This window comes from Macaca mulatta, chromosome 17, assembly GCF_049350105.2.
Source record: "Macaca mulatta isolate MMU2019108-1 chromosome 17, T2T-MMU8v2.0, whole genome shotgun sequence".
NCBI classification, from domain to species: domain Eukaryota; kingdom Metazoa; phylum Chordata; class Mammalia; order Primates; family Cercopithecidae; genus Macaca; species Macaca mulatta.
In genome coordinates this window covers 47,889,787-47,907,845 of record NC_133422.1, presented here as the reverse complement: position 1 = coordinate 47,907,845, position 18,059 = coordinate 47,889,787, and positions in this window count along the sequence as shown.

The window sequence follows — 18,059 nt, the reverse complement described above, 5'->3', positions numbered from 1 at the left end:
TTCACAGAACACAAAGAAGTTTCTCAGAAAGCTTCTTTCTCTTTGTTATCGGAGGATATTTCCTTTGGCCATATAGTCTTCAAAGGGATCCGAAATATCTGTTCTCAGATTCCACAGAAATAAGGCTAGCAAAGAGATCCACGAAATACAGATGTAACTCTGTGAGTGGAAGTCACACATCACAGAGCAGTTTCTCAGAAAGCTTCTTTCCAGATTTCAACTGAGGATATTTCCTTTTTCACCATAGGCCTCTATGGGCTCCCAAATATCACTTTGCCAATTCCACAAGAACTGTCTTAGCGAAAGGCTTCTTGAAGGGAACGCTGTAACTCGGTGAGATGATTTCACAGAACACAAAGAAGTTTCTCAGAAAGCTTCTTTCTCTTTGTTATCGGAGGATATTTCCTTTGGCCTTATAGTCTTCAAAGGGATCCGAAATATCTGTTCTCAGATTCCACAGAAATAAGGCTAGCAAAGAGATGCACGAAATACAGATGTAACTCTGTGAGATGAATTAACAGAACACTAAGCAGTTTCTCAGAAAGATTCTTTCCCGATTTCATCTGTGGATATTTCCTTTTTCACCATAGTCCTGTATGGGCTCCCAAATATCACTTGGCCAATTCCACAAGAACTGTCTTAGCGAAAGGCTTCTTGAGTGGAAAGCTGTAACTCTGTGAGATGATTTCACAGAACACAAAGAAGTTTCTCAGAAAGCTTCTTTCTCTTTGTTATAGGAGGATACTTCCTTTGGCCCTATAGTCTTCAAAGGGATCCGAAATATCTGTTCTCAGATTCCACAGAAATAAGGCTAGCAAAGAGATCCACGAAATACAGATGTAACTCTGTGAGTGGAAGTCCCACATCACAGAGCAGTTTCTCAGAAAGCTTCTTTCCAGATTTCATCTGAGGGTATTTAATTTTTCACCATAGTCCTGAATGGGCTCCCAAATATCAATTTGCCAATTACACAAGAACTGTCTTAGCGAAAGGCTTCTTGAGTGGAAAGCTGTAACTCTGTGAGATGATTTCACAGAACACAAAGAAGTTTCTCAGAAAGCTTCTTTCTCTTTGTTATCGGAGGATATTTCCTTTGGCCCTATAGTCTTCAAAGGGATTAGAACTATCTGTTCTCAGATTCCACAGAAATAAGGCTAGCAAAGAGATCCACGAAATACGGATGTAACTCTCTGAGTGGAAGTCACACATCACAGAGCAGTTTCTCATAAAGCTTCTTTCCAGATTTCATCTGAGGATATTTCCTTTTTCACCGTAGCCCTCTATGGGCTTCCAAATATCACTTTGCCAATTCCACAAGAACTGTCTTAGCGAAAAGCTTCTTGAAGGGAAAGCTGTAACTCTGTGAGATGATTTCACAGAACACAAAGAAGTTTCTCAGAAAGCTTCTTTCTCTTTGTTATCGGAGGATATTTCCTTTGGCCCTATAGTCTTCAAAGGGATCCGAAATATCTGTTCTCAGATTCCACAGAAATAAGGCTAGCAAAGAGATGCACGAAATACAGATGTAACTCTGTGAGATGAATTAACAGAACACTAAGCAGTTTCTCAGAAAGATTCTTTCCCGATTTCATCTGTGGATATTTCCTTTTTCACCATAGTCCTGCATGGGCTCCCAAATATCACTTGGCCAATTCCACAAGAACTGTCTTAGCGAAAGGCTTCTTGAGTGGAAAGCTGTAACTCTGTGAGATGATTTCACAGAACACAAAGAAGTTTCTCAGAAAGCTTCTTTCTCTTTGTTATCGGAGGATACTTCCTTTGGCCCTATAGTCTTCAAAGGGATCCGAAATATCTGTTCTCAGATTCCACAGAAATAAGGCTAGCAAAGAGATCCACGAAATACAGATGTAACTCTGTGAGTGGAAGTCCCACATCACAGAGCAGTTTCTCAGAAAGCTTCTTTCCAGATTTCATCTGAGGGTATTTAATTTTTCACCATAGTCCTGTATGGGCTCCCAAATATCAATTTGCCAATTACACAAGAACTGTCTTAGCGAAAGGCTTCTTGAGTGGAAAGCTGTAACTCTGTGAGATGATTTCACAGAACACAAAGAAGTTTCTCAGAAAGCTTCTTTCTCTTTGGTATCGGAGGATATTTCCTTTGGCCCTATAGTCTTCAAAGGGATTAGAACTATCTGTTCCCAGATTCCACAGAAATAAGGCTAGCAAAGAGATCCACGAAATACAGATGTAACTCTCTGAGTGGAAGTCACACATCACAGAGCAGTTTCACAGAAAGCTTCTTTCCACATTTCATCTGAAGATATTTCCTTTTTCACCACAGCCCTCTAAGGGCTTCCAAATATCCCTTTGCCAATTCCACAAGAACTGTCTTAGCGAAAGGCTTCTTGAAGGGAAAGCTGTAACTCTGTGAGATGATTTCACAGAACACAAAGAAGTTTCTCAGAAAGCTTCTTTCTCTTTGTTATCGGAGGATATTTCCTTTGGCCCTATAGTCTTCAAAGGTATCCGAAATATCTGTTCTCAGATTCCACAGAAATAAGGCTAGCAAAGAGATCCACGAAATACAGATGTAACTTTGTGAGATGAATTAACAGAACACTAAGCAGTTTCTCAGAAAACTTCTTTCCAGATTTCATCTGAGGATATTTCCTTTTTCACCATAGGCCTCTATGGGCTCCCAAATATCCCTTTGCCAATTCCACAAGAACTGTCTTAGCGAAAGGCTTCTTGAGGGGAAAGCTGTAACTCTGTGAGATGATTTCACAGAACACAAAGAAGTTTCTCAGAAAGCTTCTTTCTCTTTGTTATCGGAGGATATTTCCTTTGGCCCTATAGTCTTCAAAGGGATCCGAAATATCTGTTCTCAGATTCCACAGAAATAAGGCTAGCAAAGAGATCCACGAAATACAGATGTAACTCTGTGAGATGAATTAACAGAACACTAAGCAGTTTCTCAGAGAGCTTCTTTCCAGATTTCATCTGAGGATATTTCCTTTTTCACCATAGGCCTCTATGGGCTCTGAAATATCCCTTTGCCAATTCCACAAGAACTGTCTTAGCGAAAGGCTTCTTGAGGGGAAAGCTGTAACTCTGTGGGATGATTTCACAGAACACAAAGAAGTTTCTCAGAAAGCTTCTTTCTCTTTGTTATCGGAGGATATTTCCTTTGGCCCTATAGTCTTCAAAGGGATCCGAAATATCTGTTCTCAGATTCCACAGAAATAAGGCTAGCAAAGAGATCCACGAAATACAGATGTAACTCTGTGAGTGGAAGTCACACATCACAGAGCAGTTTCTCAGAAAGCTTCTTTCCAGATTTCAACTGAGGATATTTCCTTTTTCACCATAGGCCTCTATGGGCTCCCAAATATCACTTTGCCAATTCCACAAGAACTGTCTTAGCGAAAGGCTTCTTGAAGGGAACGCTGTAACTCGGTGAGATGATTTCACAGAACACAAAGAAGTTTCTCAGAAAGCTTCTTTCTCTTTGTTATCGGAGGATATTTCCTTTGGCCTTATAGTCTTCAAAGGGATCCGAAATATCTGTTCTCAGATTCCACAGAAATAAGGCTAGCAAAGAGATGCACGAAATACAGATGTAACTCTGTGAGATGAATTAACAGAACACTAAGCAGTTTCTCAGAAAGATTCTTTCCCGATTTCATCTGTGGATATTTCCTTTTTCACCATAGTCCTGTATGGGCTCCCAAATATCACTTGGCCAATTCCACAAGAACTGTCTTAGCGAAAGGCTTCTTGAGTGGAAAGCTGTAACTCTGTGAGATGATTTCACAGAACACAAAGAAGTTTCTCAGAAAGCTTCTTTCTCTTTGTTATCGGAGGATACTTCCTTTGGCCCTATAGTCTTCAAAGGGATCCGAAATATCTGTTCTCAGATTCCACAGAAATAAGGCTAGCAAAGAGATCCACGAAATACAGATGTAACTCTGTGAGTGGAAGTCCCACATCACAGAGCAGTTTCTCAGAAAGCTTCTTTCCAGATTTCATCTGAGGGTATTTAATTTTTCACCATAGTCCTGTATGGGCTCCCAAATATCAATTTGCCAATTACACAAGAACTGTCTTAGCGAAAGGCTTCTTGAGTGGAAAGCTGTAACTCTGTGAGATGATTTCACAGAACACAAAGAAGTTTCTCAGAAAGCTTCTTTCTCTTTGTTATCGGAGGATATTTCCTTTGGCCCTATAGTCTTCAAAGGGATTAGAACTATCTGTTCTCAGATTCCACAGAAATAAGGCTAGCAAAGAGATCCACGAAATACGGATGTAACTCTCTGAGTGGAAGTCACACATCACAGAGCAGTTTCTCAGAAAGCTTCTTTCCAGATTTCATCTGAGGATATTTCCTTTTTCACCGTAGCCCTCTATGGGCTTCCAAACATCACTTTGCCAATTCCACAAGAACTGTCTTAGCGAAAGGCTTCTTGAAGGGAAAGCTGTAACTCTGTGAGATGATTTCACAGAACACAAAGAAGTTTCTCAGAAAGCTTCTTTCTCTTTGTTATCGGAGGATATTTCCTTTGACCCTATAGTCTTCAAAGGGATCCGAAATATCTGCTCTCGGATTCCACAGAAATAAGGCTAGCAAAGAGATCCACGAAATACAGTTGTAACTCTGTGAGATGAATTAACAGAACACTAAGCAGTTTCTCAGAAAGCTTCTTTCCAGATTTCATCTGAGGATATTTCCTTTTTCACCATAGTCCTGTATGGGCTCCCAAATACCACTTTGCCAATTCCACAAGAACTGTCTTAGCGAAAGGCTTCTTGAGTGGAAAGCTGTTACTCTGTGAGATGATTTCACAGAACACAAAGAAGTTTCTCAGAAAGCTTCTTTCTCTTTGTTATCGGAGGATATTTCCTTTGGCCCTATAGTCTTCAAAGGCATCCGAAATATCTGTTCTCAGATTCCACAGAAATAAGGCTAGCAAAGAGATCCACGAAATACAGATGTAACTCTGTGAGTGGAAATGACACATCACAGAGCAGTTTCTCAGAAAGCTTCTTTCCAGATTTCATCTGAGGATATTTCCTTTTTCACCATAGCCCTCTATGGGCTTCCAAATATCCCTTTGCCAATTCCACAAGAACTGTCTTAGCGAAAGGCTTCTTGAAGGGAAAGCTGTAACTCTGTGAGATGATTTCACAGAACACAAAGAAGTTTCTCAGAAAGCTTCTTTCTCTTTGTTATCGGAGGATATTTCCTTTGGCCCTATAGTCTTCAAAGGGATCCGAAATATCTGTTCTCAGATTCCACAGAAATAAGGCTAGCAAAGAGATCCACGAAATACAGATGTAACTCTGTGAGTGGAAGTCCCACATCACAGAGCAGTTTCTCAGAAAGCTTCTTTCCAGATTTCATCTGAGGGTATTTAATTTTTCACCATAGTCCTGTATGGGCTCACAAATATCAATTTGCCAATTACACAAGAACTGTCTTAGCGAAAGGCTTCTTGAGTGGAAAGCTGTAACTCTGTGAGATGATTTCACAGAACACAAAGAAGTTTCTCAGAAAGCTTCTTTCTCTTTGTTATCGGAGGATATTTCCTTTGGCCCTATAGTCTTCAAAGGGATTAGAACTATCTGTTCTCAGATTCCACAGAAATAAGGCTAGCAAAGAGATCCACGAAATACGGATGTAACTCTCTGAGTGGAAGTCACACATCACAGAGCAGTTTCTCAGAAAGCTTCTTTCCAGATTTCATCTGAGGATATTTCCTTTTTCACCGTAGCCCTCTATGGGCTTCCAAACATCACTTTGCCAATTCCACAAGAACTGTCTTAGCGAAAGGCTTCTTGAAGGGAAAGCTGTAACTCTGTGAGATGATTTCACAGAACACAAAGAAGTTTCTCAGAAAGCTTCTTTCTCTTTGTTATCGGAGGATATTTCCTTTGACCCTATAGTCTTCAAAGGGATCCGAAATATCTGTTCTCGGATTCCACAGAAATAAGGCTAGCAAAGAGATCCACGAAATACAGATGTAACTCTGTGAGATGAATTAACAGAACACTAAGCAGTTTCTCAGAAAGCTTCTTTCCAGATTTCATCTGAGGATATTTCCTTTTTCACCATAGTCCTGTATGGGCTCCCAAATACCACTTTGCCAATTCCACAAGAACTGTCTTAGCGAAAGGCTTCTTGAGTGGAAAGCTGTTACTCTGTGAGATGATTTCACAGAACACAAAGAAGTTTCTCAGAAAGCTTCTTTCTCTTTGTTATCGGAGGATATTTCCTTTGGCCCTATAGTCTTCAAAGGCATCCGAAATATCTGTTCTCAGATTCCACAGAAATAAGTCTAGCAAAGAGATCCACGAAATACAGATGTAACTCTGTGAGTGGAAATGACACATCACAGAGCAGTTTCTCAGAAAGCTTCTTTCCAGATTTCATCTGAGGATATTTCCTTTTTCACCATAGCCCTCTATGGGCTTCCAAATATCCCTTTGCCAATTCCACAAGAACTGTCTTAGCGAAAGGCTTCTTGAAGGGAAAGCTGTAACTCTGTGAGATGATTTCACAGAACACAAAGAAGTTTCTCAGAAAGCTTCTTTCTCTTTGTTATCGGAGGATATTTCCTTTGGCCCTATAGTCTTCAAAGGGATCCGAAATATCTGTTCTCAGATTCCACAGAAATAAGGCTAGCAAAGAGATCCACGAAATACAGATGTAACTCTGTGAGTGGAAGTCACACATCACAGAGCAGTTTCTCAGAAAGCTTCTTTCCACATTTCATCTGAAGATATTTCCTTTTTCACCACAGCCCTCTAAGGGCTTCCAAATATCCCTTTGCCAATTCCACAAGAACTGTCTTAGCGAAAGGCTTCTTGAAGGGAAAGCTGTAACTCTGTGAGATGATTTCACAGAACACAAAGAACTTCCTCTGAAAGCTTCTTTCTCTTTGTTATCGGAGGATATTTCCTTTGGCCCTATAGTCTTCAAAGGTATCCGAAATATCTGTTCTCAGATTCCACAGAAATAAGGCTAGCAAAGAGATCCACGAAATACAGATGTAACTTTGTGAGATGAATTAACAGAACACTAAGCAGTTTCTCAGAAAACTTCTTTCCAGATTTCATCTGAAGATATTTCCTTTTTCACCATAGGCCTCTATGGGCTCCCAAATATCCCTTTGCCAATTCCACAAGAACTGTCTTAGCGAAAGGCTTCTTGAGGGGAAAGCTGTAACTCTGTGAGATGATTTCACAGAACACAAAGAAGTTTCTCAGAAAGCTTCCTTCTCTTTGTTATCAGAGGTTATTTCCTTTGGCCCTATAGTCTTCAAAGGGATCCGAAATATCTGTTCTCAGATTCCACAGAAATAAGGATAGCAAAGAGATCCACGAAATACAGATGTAACTCTGTAAGTGGAAGTCACACATCACAGAGCAGTTTCTCAGAAAGCTTCTTTCCAGATTTCATCTGAGGATATTACCTTTTTCACCATAGCCCTCTATGGGCTTCCAAATATCCCTTTGCCAATTCCACAAGAACTGTCTTAGTGAAAGGCTTCTTGAGGGGAAAGCTGTAACTCTGTGAGATGATTTCACAGAACACAAAGAAGTTTCTCAGAAAGCTTCTTTCTCTTTGTTATCGGAGGATATTTCCTTTGGCCCTATAGTCTTCAAAGGGATCCGAAATATCTGTTCTCAGATTCCACAGAAATAAGGCTAGCAAAGAGATCCACCAAATACAGATGTAATTCTGTGAGATGAATTAAGAGAACACTAAGCAGTTTCTCAGAAAGCTTCTTTCCAGATTTCATCTGAGGATATTTCCTTTTTCACCATAGTCCTGTAAGGGCTCCCAAATATCAATTTGCCAATTACACAAGAACTGTCTTAGCGAAAGGCTTCTTGAGTGGAAAGCTGTAACTCTGTGAGATGATTTCACAGAACACAAAGAAGTTTCTCAGAAAGCTTCTTTCTCTTTGTTATCGGAGGATATTTCCTTTGGCCCTATAGTCTTCAAAGGGATCCGAAATATCTGTTCTCAGATTCCACAGAAATAAGGCTAGCAAAGAGATCCACGAAATACAGATGTAACTCTGTGAGTGGAAGTCACACATCACAGAGCAGTTTCTCAGAAAGCTTCTTTCCAGATTTCATCTGAGGATATTTCCTTTTTCACCATAGCCCTCTATGGGCTTCCAAATATCACTTTGCCAATTCCACAAGAACTGTCTAAGAGAAAGGCTTCTTGAAGGGAAAGCTGTAACTCTGTGAGATGATTTCACAGAACAGAAAGAGGTTTCTCAGAAAGCTTCTTTCTCTTTGTTATCGGAGGATATTTCCTTTGGCCCTATAGTCTTCAAAGGGATCCGAAATATCTGTTCTCAGATTCCACAGAAATAAGGCTAGCAAAGAGATCCACGAAATACAGATGTAACTCTGTGAGATGATTAACAGAACACTAAGCAGTTTCTCAGAAAGCTTCTTTCCATATTCCATCTGAGGATATTTCCTTTTTCACCATAGGCCTCTATGGGCTCTGAAATATCCCTTTGCCAATTCCACAAGAACTGTCTTAGCGAAAGGCTTCTTTAGGGGAAAGCTGTAACTCTGTGAGATGATTTCAAAGAACAGAAAGAAGTTTCTCAGAAAGCTTCTTTCTCTTTGTTATCGGAGGATATTTCCTTTGGCCCTATAGTCTTCAAAGGGATCCGAAATATGTGTTCTCAGAATCCACAGAAATAAGGCTAGCAAAGAGATCCACGAAATACAGATGTAACTCTGTGAGTGGAAGTCACACATCACAAAGCAGTTTCTCAGAAAGCTTCTTTCCAGATTTCATCTGAGGATATTTCCTTTTTCACCATAGCCCTCTATGGGCTTCCAAATATCACTTTGCCAATTCCACAAGAACTGTCTTAGCGAAAGGCTTCTTGAGGGGAAAGCTGTAACTCTGTGAGATGATTTCACAGAACAGAAAGAAGTTTCTCAGAAAGCTTCTTTCTCTTTGTTATCGGAGGATATTTCCTTTGGCCCTATAGTCTTCAAAGGGATCCGAAATATCTGTTCTCAGATTCCACAGAAATAAGGCTAGCAAAGAGATCCACGAAATACAGATGTAACTCTGTGAGTGGAAGTCACACATCACAGGGCAGTTTCTCAGAAAGCTTCTTTCCAGATTTCATCTGAGGATATTTCCTTTTTCACCATAGCCCTCTATGGGCTTCCAAATATCACTTTGCCAATTCCACAAGAACTGTCTAAGGGAAAGGCTTCTTGAAGGGAAAGCTGTAACTCTGTGAGATGATTTCACAGAACACAAAGAAGTTTCTCAGAAAGCTTCTTTCTCTTTGTTATCGGAGGATATTTCCTTTGGCCCTATAGTCTTCAAAGGGATCCGAAATATCTGTTCTCAGATTCCACAGAAATAAGGCTAGCAAAGAGATCCACGAAATACAGATGTAACTCTGTGAGATGAATTAAAAGAACACTAAGCAGTTTCTCAGAAAACTTCTTTCCAGATTCCATCTGAGGATATTTCCTTTTTCACCATAGGCCTCTATGGGTTCTGAAATATCCCTTTGCCAATTGCACAAGAACTGTCTTAGCGAAAGGCTTCTTGAGGGGAAAGCTGTAACTCTGTCAGATGATTTCACAGAACAGAAAGAAGTTTCTCAGAAAGCTTCTTTCTCTTTGTTATCGGAGGATATTTCCTTTGGCCCTATAGTCTTCAAAGGGATCCGAAATATCTGTTCTCAGAATCCACAGAAATAAGGCTAGCAAAGAGATCCACGAAATACAGATGTAACTCTGTGAGTGGAAGTCACACATCACAAAGCAGTTTCTCAGAAAGCTTCTTTCCAGATTTCATCTGAGGATATTTCCTTTTTCACCATAGCCGTCTATGGGCTTCCAAACATCACTTTGCCAATTCCACAAGAATTGTCTTAGGGAAAGGCTTCTTGAGGGGAAAGCTGTAACTCTGTGAGATGATTTCACAGAACAGAAAGAAGTTTCTCAGAAAGCTTCTTTCTCTTTGTTATCGGAGGATATTTCCTTTGGCCCTATAGTCTTCAAAGGGATCCGAAATATCTGTTCTCAGATTCCACAGAAATAAGGCTAGCAAAGAGATCCACGAAATACAGATGTAACTCTGTGAGTGGAAGTCACATATCACAGGGCAGTTTCTCAGAAAGCTTCTTTCCAGATTTCATCTGAGGATATTTCCTTTTTCACCATAGCCCTCTATGGGCTTCCAAATATCCCTTTGCCAATTCCACAAGAACTGTCTTAGCGAAAGGCGTCTTGAAGGGAAAGCTGTAACTCTGTGAGATGATTTCACAGAACACAAAGAAGTTTCTCAGAAAGCTTCTTTCTCTTTGTTATCGGAGGATATTTCCTTTGACCCTATAGTCTTCAAAGGGATCCGAAATATCTGTTCTCAGATTCCACAGAAATAAGGCTAGCAAAGAGATCCAAGAAATACAGATGTAACTCTGTGAGTGGAAGTCACACATCACAGAGCAGTTTCTCAGAAAGCTTCTTTCCAGATTTCATCTGAGGATATTTCCTTTTTCACCATAGCCCTCTATGGGCTTCCAAATATCACTTTGCCAATTCCACAAGAACTGTCTAAGGGAAAGGCTTCTTGAAGGGAAAGCTGTAACTCTGTGAGATGATTTCACAGAACACAAAGAAGTTTCTCAGAAAGCTTCTTTCTCTTAGTTATCGGAGGATATTTCCTTTGGCCCTATAGTCTTCAAAGGGATCCGAAATATCTGTTCTCAGATTCCACAGAAATAAGGCTAGCAAAGAGATCCACGAAATACAGATGTAACTCTATGAGATGAATTAAAAGAACACTAAGCAGTTTCTCAGAAAACTTCTTTCCAGATTCCATCTGAGGATATTTCCTTTTTCACCATAGGCCTCTATGGGCTCTGAAATATCCCTTTGCCAATTCCACAAGAACTGTCTTAGCGAAAGCCTTCTTGAGGGGAAAGCTATAACTCTGAGAGATGATTTCACAGAACAGAAAGAAGTTTCTCAGAAAGCTTCTTTCTCTTTGTTATCGGAGGATATTTCCTTTGGCCCTATAGTCTTCAAAGGGATCCGAAATATCTGTTCTCAGAATCCACAGAAATAAGGCTAGCAAAGAGATACACGAAATACAGATGTAACTCTGTGAGTGGAAGTCAACATCACAGAGCAGTTTCTCAGAAAGCTTCTTTCCAGATTTCATCTGAGGATATTTCCTTTTTCACCATAGCCCTCTATGGGCTTCCAAATATCACTTTGCCAATTCCACAAGAACTGTCTTAGCGAAAGGCTTCTTGAAGGGAAAGCTGTAACTCTGTGAGATGATTTCACAGAACACAAAGAACTTTCTCAGAAAGCTTCTTTCTCTTTGTTATCGGAGGATATTTCCTTTGGCCCTATAGTCCTCAAAGGGATCCGAAATATCTGTTCTCAGATTCCACAGAAATAAGGCTAGCAAAGAGATCCACGAAATACAGATGTAACTCTGTGAGATGAATTAACAGAACACTAAGCAGTTTCTCAGAAAGCTTCTTTCCAGATTCCATCTGAGGATATTTCCTTTTTCACCATAGGCCTCTATGGGCTCTGAAATATCCCTTTGCCAATTCCACAAGAACTGTCTTAGCGAAAGGCTTCTTGAGAGGAAAGCTATAACTCTGTGAGAAGATTTCACAGAACAGAAAGAAGTTTCTCAGAAAGCTTCTTTCTCTTTGTTATCGGAGGATATTTCCTTTGGCCCTATAGTCTTCAAAGGGATCCGAAATATCTGTTCTCAGAATCCACAGAAATAAGGCTAGCAAAGAGATCCACGAAATACAGATGTAACACTGTGAGATGAATTAACAGAACACTAAGTAGTTTCCCAGAAAGCTTCTTTCCAGATTTCATCTGAGGATATTTCCTTTTTCACCATAGGCCTCTATGGGCTTCCTAATATCCCTTTGCCAGTTCCACAAGAACTGTCTTAGCGAAAGGCTTCTTGAAGGGAAAGCTGTAACTCTGTGAGATGATTTCACAGAACACAAAGAAGTTTCTCAGAAAGCTTCTTTCTCATTGTTGTCGGAGGATATTTCCTTTGGCCCTATAGTCTTCAAAGGGATCCGAAATATCTGTTCTCAGATTCTACAGAAATAAGGCTAGCAAAGAGATCCACGAAATACAGATCTAACTCTGTGAGATGAATTAACAGAACACTAAGCAGTTTCTCAGAAAGCTTCTTTCCAGATTTCATCTGAGGATATTTCCTTTTTCACCATAGGCTTCTATGGGCTCTGAAATATCCCTTTGCCAATTCCACAAGAACTGTCTTAGCGAAAGGCTTCTTTAGGGGAAAGCTGTAACTCTGTGAGATGATTTCACAGAACAGAAAGAAGTTTCTCAGAAAGCTTCTTTCTCTTTGTTATCGGAGGATATTTCCTTTGGCCCTATAGTCTTCAAAGGGATCCGAAATATCTGTTCTCAGAATCCACAGAAATAAGGCTAGCAAAGAGATCCACGAAATACAGATGTAACTCTGTGAGTGGAAGTCACACATCACAAAGCAGTTTCTCAGAAAGCTTCTTTCCAGATTTCATCTGAGGATATTTCCTTTTTCACCATAGCCCTCTATGGGCTTCCAAATATCACTTTGCCAATTCCACAAGAACTGTCTTAGCGAAAGGCTTCTTGAGGGGAAAGCTGTAACTCTGTGAGATGATTTCACAGAACAGAAAGAAGTTTCTCAGAAAGCTTCTTTCTCTTTGTTATCGGAGGATATTTCCTTTGGCCCTATAGTCTTCAAAGGGATCCGAAATATCTGTTCTCAGATTCCACAGAAATAAGGCTAGCAAAGAGATCCACGAAATACAGATGTAACTCTGTCAGTGGAAGTCACACATCACAGGGCAGTTTCTCAGAAAGCTTCTTTCCAGATTTCATCTGAGGATATTTCCTTTTTCACCATAGCCCTCTATGGGCTTCCAAATATCCCTTTGCCAATTCCACAAGAACTGTCTTAGCGAAAGGCGTCTTGAAGGGAAAGCTGTAACTCTGTGAGATGATTTCACAGAACACAAAGAAGTTTCTCAGAAAGCTTCTTTCTCTTTGTTATCGGAGGATATTTCCTTTGACCCTATAGTCTTCAAAGGGATCCGAAATATCTGTTCTCAGATTCCACAGAAATAAGGCTAGCAAAGAGATCCACGAAATACAGATGTAACTCTGTGAGTGGAAGTCACACATCACAGAGCAGTTTCTCAGAAAGCCTCTTTCGAGATTTCATCTGAGGATATTTCCTTTTTCACCATAGCCCTCTATGGGCTTCCAAATATCACTTTGCCAATTCCACAAGAACTGTCTAAGGGAAAGGCTTCTTGAAGGGAAAGCTGTAACTCTGTGAGATGATTTCACAGAACACAAAGAAGTTTCTCAGAAAGCTTCTTTCTCTTTGTTATCGGAGGATATTTCCTTTGGCCCTATAGTCTTCAAAGGGATCCGAAATATCTGTTCTCAGATTCCACAGAAATAAGGCTAGCAAAGAGATCCACGAAATACAGATGTAACTCTGTGAGATGAATTAAAAGAACACTAAGCAGTTTCTCAGAAAACTTCTTTCCAAATTCCATCTGAGGATATTTCCTTTTTCACCATAGGCCTCTATGGGTTCTGAAATATCCCTTTGCCAATTGCACAAGAACTGTCTTAGCGAAAGGCTTCTTGAGGGGAAAGCTGTAACTCTGTGAGATGATTTCACAGAACAGAAAGAAGTTTCTCAGAAAGCTTCTTTCTCTTTGTTATCGGAGGATATTTCCTTTGGCCCTATAGTCTTCAAAGGGATCCGAAATATCTGTTCTCAGAATCCACAGAAATAAGGCTAGCAAAGAGATCCACGAAATACAGATGTAACTCTGTGAGTGGAAGTCAACATCACAGAGCAGTTTCTCAGAAAGCTTCTTTCCAGATTTCATCTGAGGATATTTCCTTTTTCACCATAGCCCTCTATGGGCTTCCAAATATCACTTTGCCAATTCCACAAGAACTGTCTTAGCGAAAGGCTTCTTGAGGGGAAAGCTGTAATTCTGTGAGATGATTTCACAGAACAGAAAGAGGTTTCTCAGAAAGCTTCTTTCTCTTTGTTATCGGAGGATATTTCCTTTGTCCCTACAGTCTTCAAAGGGATCCGAAATATCTGTTCTCAGATTCCACAGAAATAAGGCTCGCAAAGAGATCCACGAAATAAAGATCTAACTCTGTGAGATGAATTAACAGAACACTAAGCAGTTTCTCAGAAAGCTTCTTTCCAGATTTCATCTGAGGATATTTCCTTTTTCAACATAGGCCTGTGTGGGCTCCCAAATATCACTTTGCCAATTCCACAAGAACTGTCTTAGCGAAAGGCTTCTTGAGGGGAAAGCTGTAACTCTGTGAGATGATTTCACAGAACACAAAGAAGTTTCTCAGAAAGCTTCTTTCTCTTTGTTATCGGAGGATATTTCCTTTGGCCCTATAGTCTTCAAAGGGATCCGAAATATCTGTTCTCAGATTCCACAGAAATAAGGCTAGCAAAGAGATCCACGAAATACAGATGTAACTCTGTGAGTGGAAGTCACACATAACAGAGCAGTTTCTCAGAAAGCTTCTTTCCTGATTTCATCTGAGGATATTTCCTTTTTCACCATAGCCCTCTATGGGCTTCCAAATATCCCTTTGCCAATTCCACAAGAACTGTCTTAGCGAAAGGCTTCTTGAGGGGAAAGCTGTAACTCTGTGAGATGATTTCACAGAACACAAAGAAGTTTCTCAGAAAGCTTCTTTCTCTTTGTTATCGGAGGATATTTCCTTTGGCCCTATAGTCTTCAAAGGGATCCGAAATATCTGTTCTCAGATTCCACAGAAATAAGGCTAGCAAAGAGATCCACGAAATACAGATGTAACTCTGTGAGATGAATTAACAGAACACTAAGCAGTTTGTCAGAAAGCTTCTTTCCAGATTCCATCTGAGGATATTTCCTTTTTCATCATAGGCCTCTATGGGCTCTGAAATATCCCTTTGCCAATTCCACAAGAACTGTCTTAGCGAAAGGCTTCTTGAGAGGAAAGCTATAACTCTGTGAGATGATTTCACAGAAAAGGAAGAAGTTTCTCAGAAAGCTTCTTTCTCTTTGTTATCGGAGGATATTTCCTTTGGCCCTATAGTCTTCAAAGGGATCCGAAATATCTGTTCTCAGAATCCACAGAAATAAGGCTAGCAAAGAGATCCACGAAATACAGATGTAACTCTGTGAGTGGAAGTCAACATCACAGAGCAGTTTCTCAGAAAGCTTCTTTCCAGATTTCATCTGAGGATATTTCCTTTTTCAACATAGCCCTCTATGGGCTTTCAAATATCCCTTTGCCAATTCCACAAGAACTGTCTTAGCGAAAGGCTTCTTGAGGGGAAAGCTGTAACTCTGTGAGATGATTTCACAGAACACAAAGAAGTTTCTCAGAAAGCTTCTTTCTCTTTGTTATCGGAGGATATTTCCTTTGGCCCTATAGTCTTCAAAGGGATCCGAAATATCTGTTCTCGGATTCCACAGAAATAAGGCTAGCAAAGAGATCCACGAAATACAGATGTAACTCTGTGAGATGAATTAACAGAACACTAAGCAGTTTCCCAGAAAGCTTCTTTCCAGATTTCATCTGAGGATATTTCCTTTTTCACCATAGGCCTCTATGGGCTTCCAAATATCCCTTTGCCAATTCCACAAGAACTGTCTTAGCGAAAGGCTTCTTGAGTGGAAAGCTGTAACTCTGTGAGATGATTTCACAGAACACCAAGAAGTTTCTCAGAAAGCTTCTTTCTCATTGTTATCGGAGGATATTTCCTTTGGCCCTATAATCTTCAAAGGGATCCGAAATATCTGTTCTCAGATTCCACAGAAATAAGGCTAGCAAAGAGATCCACGAAATACAGATCTAACTCTGTGAGATGAATTAACAGAACACTAAGCAGTTTCTCAGAAAGCTTCTTTCCAGATTTCATCTGAGGATATTTCCTTTTTCACCATAGCCCTCTATGGGCTTCCAAATATCCCTTTGCCAATTCCATAAGAACTGTCTTAGCGAATGGCGTCTTGAAGGGAAAGCTGTAACTCTGTGAGATGATTTCACAGAACACAAAGAAGTTTCTCAGAAAGCTTCTTTCTCTTTGTTATCGGAGGATATTTCCTTTGACCCTATAGTCTTCAAAGGGATCCGAAATATCTGTTCTCAGATTCCACAGAAATAAGGCTAGCAAAGAGATCCACGAAATACAGATGTAACTCTGTGAGTGGAAGTCACACATCACAGAGCAGTTTCTCAGAAAGCTTCTTTCCAGATTTCATCTGAGGATATTTCCTTTTTCACCATAGCCCTCTATGGGCTTCCAAATATCACTTTGCCAATTCCACAAGAACTGTCTAAGGGAAAGGCTTCTTGAAGGGAAAGCTGTAACTCTGTGAGATGATTTCACAGAACACAAAGAAGTTTCTCAGAAAGCTTCTTTCTCGTTGTTATCGGAGGATATTTCCTTTGACCCTATAGTCTTCAAAGGGATCCGAAATATCTGTTCTCAGATTCCACAGAAATAAGGCTAGCAAAGAGATCCACGAAATACAGATGTAACTCTGTGAGATGAATTAAAAGAACACTAAGCAGTTTCTCAGAAAACTTCTTTCCAGATTCCATCTGAGGATATTTCCTTTTTCACCATAGGCCTCTATGGGCTCTGAAATATCCCTTTGCCAATTCCACAAGAACTGTCTTAGCGAAAGGCTTCTTGAGGGGAAAGCTATAACTCTGTGAGATGATTTCACAGAACAGAAAGAAGTTTCTCAGAAAGCTTCTTTCTCTTTGTTATCAGAGGATATTTCCTTTGGCCCTATAGTCTTCAAAGGGATCCGAAATATCTGTTCTCAGAATCCACAGAAATAAGGCTAGCAAAGAGATCCACGAAATACAGATGTAACTCTGTGAGTGGAAGTCAACATCACAGAGCAGTTTCTCAGAAAGCTTCTTTCCAGATTTCATCTGAGGATATTTCCTTTTTCACCATAGCCCTCTATGGGCTTCCAAATATCACTTTGCCAATTCCACAAGAACTGTCTTAGCGATAGGCTTCTTGAGGGGAAAGCTGTAACTCTGTGAGATGATTTCACAGAACAGAAAGAGGTTTCTCAGAAAGCTTCTTTCTCTTTGTTATCGGAGGATATTTCCTTTGTCCCTATAGTCTTCAAAGGGATCCGAAATATCTGTTCTCAGATTACACAGAAATAAGGCTAGCAAAGAGATCCACGAAATACAGATGTAACTCTGTGAGATGAATTAACAGAACAATAAGCAGTTTCTCAGAAAGCTTCTTTCCAGATTTCATCTGAGGATATTTCCTTTTTCAACATAGGCCTGTGTGGGCTCCCAAATATCACTTTGCCAATTCCACAAGAACTGTCTTAGCGAAAGGCTTCTTGAGGGGAAAGCTGTAACTCTGTGAGATGATTTCACAGAACACAAAGAAGTTGTTCAGAAAGCTTCTTTCTCTTTGTTATCGGAGGATATTTCCTTTGGCCCTAGAGTCTTCAAAGGGATCCGAAATATCTGTTCTCAGATTCCACAGAAATAAGGCTAGCAAAGCGATCCACGAAATACAGATGTAACTCTGTGAGTGGAAGTCACACATAACAGAGCAGTTTCTCAGAAAGCTTCTTTCCTGATTTCATCTGAGGATATTTCCTTTTTCACCATAGCCCTCTATGGGCTTCCAAATATCCCTTTGCCAATTCCACAAGAACTGTCTTAGCGAAAGGCTTCTTGAGGGGAAAGTTGTAACTCTGTGAGATGATTTCACAGAACACAAAGAAGTTTCTCAGAGAGCTTCTTTCTCTTTGTTATCGGAGGATATTTCCTTTGACCCTATAGTCTTCAAAGGGATCCGAAATATCTGTTCTCAGATTCCACAGAAATAAGGCTAGCAAAGAGATCCACGAAATACAGATGTAACTCTCTGAGTGGAAGTCACACATCACAGAGCAGTTTCTCAGAAAGCTTCTTTCCAGATTTCATCTGAGGAT